Below are 7,853 nucleotides of genomic sequence, written 5' to 3'. Positions count from 1 at the left end.
GAAGTCCACATAACTCTTCCAAGTTTCTGTTGAGCTTCGCCGCTCCAACGCTAGGAATCTTTTTGTTGCGGTTTCCAACGACTCCCCCAGGGCTGAAGGGTGTTCGGAAAATAGGAGCTTTACAATAAAACGGCCGTCTGAAGCTGTCTGAAGATTTTCTATAAAATGAGCTTCACACCGTGCTTCCACTGGAGTGCGTGGTTTGTCTTCCGTCTCTAGATTGTCCAGAGTGCAGAATCTTTCCATGAGCTCGTTTACTCCCGTTGCACAAATGGGTGAGGAATTGTGGGCAGATTTGACTTTTCCTGCCACAATCCATCCCAGCTTAGCTGTTGATCTGGTAGCAGCAGCGAGTAGTAATGCTCGACTCCGATTTACATGTCTGTGGCTGAACAGATATAGTGTTTTTTTTTTTAAGTTCAGAGGAAAGATGGCATGAGTCTACAAGAAGAATTGACAATCGTTAATATTTTCCGTCATTTACCTCCAGTATTTGAACTATTTAAATAGAGGGGGCTTAAGAGGGCTAAGTTCGGGTTTTCAGCTACATACATATATTGTTGTTGAGGAACCAAAATTGACGCAAAAACAATTAAAGTCAAGTATTTAAAACAAGACAGTTAAGTAGAAAATTGATTCATTAATCGGATAAAATTATGTGGGCAGGGCTGAGAGATCTAGATATCTAAAAATATTCGACGGAATATCAAAATTGTTTCTGCTTCAAACTGTATTGGAAAAAGCAAATAATGCAGCTGGCTGGATGACAACAAAGCAATAATATAAGTCCAGTCCACATCATTGCAAAGCGACTGTCCCTGCATGGAGCATACCGAGATCCTCGCCCGCATACAGCCAAAGCATGTCCATTTTCAAGGCGCGGTATGGACGACACAAAAATGTGACGTGTTTTCGGGAATTAAGAACAAAAGATTGTTATCCCCCCCTGTATCTTTCAGTGTAAAAGAGTTCGATGATGCGCTGGCCCAGGATGTGGTTGACCTAAAGGAGCTGCGCAGACTGACGTTTAATGGTGGGATATCACACTTCTGATAGGCGTAGTAATTCATGGACATGAATCCAATCCAATCCACAGGTGTGCCCGATGTACAAAGCTTCCGTGCACTCAGCTGGAAACTGCTGTTGGGCTACTTGGGACCAAGACGCAGCAGTTGGACGACCACGCTGGCCCAGAAGCGAGCCCTGTACCAGCAGTTCATTGAGGAATTGGTACTCCCCCCGGGACACAGCTGCAATGGAGCTGGAGAAGGCGACGGGGACGGGGACGTCGCTGTTGATTCAAGGGGCGTTGGCCTACAAGATCATCCGCTTAGCGAGGGGCCAGAAAGCGCCTGGAACACATTCTTCAATGACAACAAATTTCTGCTGCAGATCGGCAAAGATGTGAGGCGCCTGTGTCCCGACATCTCGTTCTTTCAGCAGCCCACAGAGTATCCCTGTGACATTGTGGTGCACAGTAAAGGCGAGCACGGGCGCCGGCTTCACAAACGGGTAGTGCCCACGGTGCTCAGCTCGGCGGACGTCCTGGCCTGGGTTACGTACAGGGCATGAATGAGATTGTCGGACCCATCTACTATGTGATGGCCTCGGATCCGGATCTCTCGTACCGCGCCCACGCGGAGGCAGACTGTTTCTTCTGCTTCACGGCTCTAATGAGCGAGATACGCGACTTCTTCATCAAGACTCTGGACGATGCGGAGGGTGGTATAAAGTTCATGATGGGCCTGCTATCTAACATGCTGAAGACTAAAGATATAGCATCTGAAGAGCCAAGAGCTGCCTCCGCAGTACTACAGCTTCAGGTGGCTCACCCTCCTGCTCTCGCAGGAGTTTCCACTGCCCGATGTGCTGCGAATTTGCGATTAGGTATTCTCGGACGAGCAGCGCTTTAATTTTCTCATCAAAATCTGCTGAACCATGATATTGTAAGCATGCGCTGACTTTGAACTGATTCATTTGCATTTACTGATGTATTTACTGATTTATAGAATCCAAAGGGAAGCAATTTTAGAGAACGACTTTGCCTCGAATGTGAAGCTGCTGCAAAACTATCCACCCATTGACATAAACGTTGTGATTACTCATGCAGTCTCCCTAGCGTAGCACTCACTTTTAGTGATACCACAGATATTACATATAATACCCGATTCCGGGTAGAGTCTGACAAAGCAATAATCCACAGTGTCTAGTTATCATGTTCAATAGTTGGAAGCCCAGGACCCAACAAAAGATCGAACACTAGCGCTGTTTCTCTGTTTTATACGTTACAATTTCATAATAAACGAATGTGCCACATGTGTTTGTGTGGAGATTAAAAATGCGAAAACATATGTAAAATAGAGTGATCATAGCTCAAGTGTAATTTTGTGTTCGTGTGTGGCATCGTCAAAAAACACAGTAAAAAATATATATAACATTGGATTCCCGTTAGAGATTGGTTACTTGGCCAAACGTGGGGCCGTATCCTTGCAAATCGTCTGAGCAATAAACTCCACCAGTGTTCGGGTCGGGCGGCCGGCCATTCCCTTGCGGAGATACTCGTATTCGAAGCCCTTTGTCACCATAACATTTGTGGCATCCTTTGAGGGAGAAAATCCATAAGATCTGCGCCCCAACAAAGCGCCCCACAATACTCACAATATGCATCCACTAGCCACAGGGCACAAACTCACGGAGAAAGGCAGCGGCCTTGCAGGGACGTCCACCTCGGTCAATGCCATAGTTCTGCACATCGCTGCGTCCCCCGGCACGCGCGGCCTTGCTGTAATATTTCCACAATGGGAAGCGCCACACACGATCTCCGGTATGCATGCTGGCGTGCTTGATCTGCTGCCACAGGATCTCCGAGTTGGTAAAGACCCCCGCAGCCGACTCATCCAGGGCCTGGCGCATGTAGCCCGAGCAGGTGCCGACGTCAATGATGCACTTGGGACAGAAGTTTTGCGCATACAGCAGGGCGTCTGCCAGGACCAGTACATCCTCGTGATCGGTGCACTGGATCTCGATGGTCTTGCCGTTCATGGACTTGACCATGTCCCCAGTACGGACCGAATTGCAGCCCACTACGTTTTCACAAAGAGGTATCAGGCCGCGAATGTTGACCTAAGAACAGCATTATTATTCAAGGAGATATCATTTCTGTCCTGAGTACTTACCGGTAAACGCAGGCCAGCCACAGCTCGACAACAGGCCACCACAACGGCGGCCCCGGTCATGTCGCCACGCATATGGCCATGTTTCTCTTTCAGGCACAATCCTCCAGCATCGTAAGTCACGCCTTGGCCCACCAGCACAATGGGGCGCTCCTCGGCACAGGTGCCGTAGTAAGTCAGCTCCAGGAAGATGGGTGGCTCGCACGAGGCCTTGCCCACAGCCAGGAAGGCGTGCATTGACTGGCTCTCGGCCCAGCCCTCGACCTTGACCTCCACATTGACACGGGATTTGCACAGCACCTCGACGACATTCTGCGCAAAAGCTGTGGGTGTGAGGAGGTTGGAGGGCATCTCCTGCAGCTGTCTCGTCAGGTTCTGGGCGGCTGCCTTCTGCAGACCAATGCGCCATCCTTCGAGGTCGCAGACCTCGTCTTTTCTTGCGTATAAGTCCAGCGACGGCACTGGAATCCTGTTCTGTGGGTTACGCAGCTCCTGGTAGAGCCAATGCGGCCCCCTCGGCGGCGGCGCTCTGGCTCGATCGCGAAGAAAAGGCGAGCCTCGCCCCGCTTGGGCATGGGTCCGGACATGCGGAGGACCTCTAGCAATCGGCCGGCAGTCTTCTGGACATTGTACCGCCAACCGGCCGCGGTGAGGACGCCAGCATCATTGCGGTCCGTTTCGTCGGCGAACACGCCGACCACAAGTCCGCGGGATGGAGGATCCGCACACATGTCCATCTGCTGGAGCTGCAACATCTGGTTTACCGCCTGCGAGGCGGAGCGGCGCTGGATAGCCTGGGGACGTGGTCGCAGGCGCTGCGGGAAGGCCTGGGAGACCAGCCGACGTACAACGCCAAGCATTATTTTTCGTTAAGCCCACACAATGTACCAAATATCAGAATATACGTATTTGGTGTTCAATTTCTAGCAATAGAGAATGCCAAATTGAGGCGATGAATGTACTCCATGAGAAAGTGACACTCACTTCAAGGGCTATTTGGTCGGTACATTCAGGAAATTCGAAAGGATCAGAATCTAAAAACGAGTGGACATCGGCCCTTCACTCACTACTGTTTTGGTTTGGCTGTCCTCGGAGGAGTAAACATGTCGAGTATGTATATCTTTGACAAATGGGGCTAACAAATCATGAACTCTTGAAGGGCCATGGTACTCAAATAGATGTGGCTCTGGATGAGTGTAACTTCCAGAAGGAAGCCTTTTCGTCCTATGAGCGTCCTTGATGAGCACCTAGATATCAGAGACCATGAAAGCTAGAGTCACCAAATTGTATATCCAGACACCTGGACCCGTCCGCCCCCACAAAGACCAAAAATCTGTGGCATTCACAATTAACGCAGAATCGTAGAGAACGCCATATTTACTAGACTGTCAAATGTGGATGAGATCGGATCGTTATTATAACGACCAAATCGCCTTCCACGCGCTTACTCATTCTCTCTCGATCTCTCTATCCATCTCACACACTCTTTCTCGTGCAGTGTGTTCGCTCTGGCGGAGGGAAGCGAGACAGAACGGCGGGCTTTTGTGTAAGAAAGAGAGAGAGGGAGAAAAGTTCCACTCTCCTATCTCATGACAAGTGCGAGCATAATTCAGAGTTAATTTCGTTCCCGCTCGTTAAAGAATCTTTTTTGTATAAGTGGGTGATAAAAAAGAAAGGTTTTTAAAATCAAAACGTTAGAGAATACAATTTATTTGGCATACGCCTAACTTTTAAAATATTTCAGCGAAAAATAAGCTTTAATTTTACAATAAGGCATTGCCGTTACAAAGTGCCGTGACTAAATGATTCCTTTAAAGTTTCGATACTGCATCATTAATTCCTGAAAATTTAGAATAGTTTTTCTAAAATAAAGAGACCGAAAAACTTGGGTGACTGCAAATTTGTATTTTACGACGACGAAAAAAAAGGAGTGCGTGCGTTCGTTTTCATAGATTTTTCTCGACTTCTCTTCATATATTCAAACAATTTCTTCTGCGCCTATCTTACCTACGGTGGCAAAGCGGGGCGAATTCGCCAAGAGCGAGAGAGCGAGCTTATATTGCGCTCCCGCTTTGCCCTAGCCTAACTTACACTAGACTTCATAAAATACGATCCTAATAACAATTATTGTACGCCAAATGGCGCTACACCGGCCCCGTTGAAGGCCTGGAAGGCTTCAAACCAGTGGCAGAAGAGCCAACTTGTGGATTGGCCTCCTGAACGTGGCTCCGCTGCTCGTCCTTAGGTCGACCACTCTGACCCTTCCGTCCTGCCCGGCGGTTGTAACGACCACCCTTCCGAGGAGCCCCTGTTGAGGGGGCAGGTTGTCGTCGGCGACGATTACGAGGTCGCCTTCCTTGATGTTTGGTTCCTCCTGGTGCCACTTGAATCTTATTTGCAATCCCAGCACATACTCCAGGGACCATCGCTGCCAGAACATTTGCCTGGCTGACGAGACAAGCCGCCATCGCTTTAAGCAGCTCAGACCCTCCTGGTCCGGGGTCCTGGGGGTGCGATGAGCGGCCCGCCTGTCAGCAGGTGCCCGGGAGTCAGCATGTCTCAGTCGCTTGGGTCTGGGCTTAGGGGTCCTAGCGGGCGCGAGTTGAGTACCGCCTCGATCCCGACCAGCACGGTCTCCAGCTCCTCTGCGGTGAGGAGAGCGCTTCCGACTGCCTCTATCTTCCTCCGCAGTTCGCTGAAGTGGCGACTTGCTCCGACGAAATTTGTCGCGTTGTCGCAGTTCACGCGTTGCGGACATCCTCAACGACCGACGAACCTTTGGAATGCCAACAAGAAGGAATTAGTCGTCAAATCGGAGACAATTTCTAAATGAACCGCCTTGGACGCAAAACAGACAAATAACGCTATGTAGGACTTATAAGGGGGCCTTCCACGAATTTTCAGAGTCGTATAGACTGGGCCACAAAAATCAACGCCACATACTGAAAATGGGCGGAGAGCACGGAGCCGGTCTGCGGGTAAGTTGCCCATCATTTGGGTCTGAAGTAGCGGCTTGCATTTAAAGCAACGAATACATGACCTAACTGTCGCCCTGCAGACCGCCTGAGCATTCACTATCCAAATGCGTTGTCTAAGGATACTCACGAGTGCTCGTGGGCCGGCATGAAAACTCGTTTGATGCAGATAGCGATAGCGTTTTGTCAATAAAAAGGGAAACTTGGCATTATATGACATAGGAGCGTTAACTAGTCGCCTTCCAACTCGCAACAACGAAAAAGAGCTCCATGTCCCAGCCTCTTCATGGATGAAGGGATTCAAGCGCTGAAGACTGGGGCCTAACTTGGTGCCTTTACGAACCCTTTCAATATCTTCTTGAGACTCATTTTTCTGTGTTATTTCGACTATTTTTAGAAACGCCTCGTCGTATTCTACGGATGACGGAATTTTTCCAAAGTTGAGACTTTTGTCTTTGCATTTTCGGATGAAGCGGAACACGAAAACGAACACTCTTAGCAGTTTGAGGTGTGACGAGTATCCCTAGCTATCCCCTATCCACTAAATAATTTGACTTGGCCGCGCCGGTCAGTGTGACCGATTTCTTCCGACTTTCCATCTGTATCTCTTCTTCGGAAAGCTCGAAGTGTGGATTTCTGGGCCAGCTCTCTTCTTCAAACTTTAAGAACTCTGGTCCTCCAAACCAGATCGACTGCACGATTTCCTCTACGTCACAACCTCTCGAAACTATGTCTGCTGGGTTCTGTTTTGTTGGCACATGCCGCCACGTAGCTTCACTTGACCACTCTTGAATCTCCGCTACTCGGTTCGCAACGAATGTTGACTACGACGAAGGGTGGGATCTGATCCAATGAAGAGTAACTTCTGAATCTGACCAGAATATCACTTTCTTTTTTTACCAATATATACCCGCTTTGGGTTGAGGGCTCTCAGTGCTCCAACTGGGGAGGGGCTGAGAGGCTGGGGTGTGAGCCGCCAGCAACCAAGCGCGTTGCTTTATTAATTTCAGTTTGTGGGCAGTATATGTCTTAATATTAATATATGTACATTTTTATACCCGATACTCAAAATGAGTATTGGGGTATATTAGATTTGTGGTAAAAGTGGATGTGTGTAACGTCCAGAAGGAATCGTTTCCGACCCCATAAAGTATATATATGCTTGATCAGCATCAATAGCCGAGTCGATTGAGCCATGTCTGTCTGTCCGTCCGTCCGTCTGTCCGTCTGTCCGTCCGTCCGTCTGTCCGTCCCCTTCAGCGCCTAATGCTCAAAGACTATAAGAGCCAGAGCAACGATGTTTTGGATCCAGACTTCTGTGATATGTCACTGCTACAAAAATATTTCAAAACTTTGCCCCGCCCACTTCCGCCCCCACAAAGGGCGAAAATCTGTGGCATCCACAATTTTAAAGATACGAGAAAACCAAAAACGCAGAATAGTAGAGAATGACCATATCTTTTAGACTGCAGAATCTGAATTGGATCGTATTATTATTATAGCCAGCATCAAGAAAACAATTTCATTTTTTCTCGCCCTGTCTCTCTCTAACACACACGTAGCATAGGCGGCTTTGCTTAAAGTAAAACATTAGCGCCTAGATCTCAGAGACTATAAAAGCTAGAGCAACCAAATTTGGTATCCACACTCCTAATATATCGGACCGAGACGAGTTTGTTTCAAAATTTCGCCACACCCCCTTCCG

At 48.6% G+C, this 7,853-nt stretch overlaps 2 pseudogenes; one reads left to right on the top strand and one right to left on the bottom strand.

The window, feature by feature from the left end:
- Positions 1-824: 824 nt before the first annotated feature.
- On the top strand, positions 825-2,124 carry LOC113566745 (annotated as a pseudogene).
- Positions 2,125-2,273: 149 nt separating this feature from the next.
- Positions 2,274-4,072, bottom strand: LOC113566744 (annotated as a pseudogene).
- Between the last annotated feature and the right edge of the window lie 3,781 nt (positions 4,073-7,853).

Source organism: Drosophila persimilis, unplaced genomic scaffold (genome assembly GCF_003286085.1).
Source record: "Drosophila persimilis strain 14011-0111.01,24,50 unplaced genomic scaffold, DperRS2 tig00000880-arrow-arrow-pilon, whole genome shotgun sequence".
In the NCBI taxonomy this organism is placed as follows: Eukaryota; Metazoa; Arthropoda; class Insecta; order Diptera; family Drosophilidae; genus Drosophila; species Drosophila persimilis.
Note: the sequence above shows the minus strand (reverse complement) of the source record. Positions and strands in the feature narration are given on the sequence as shown.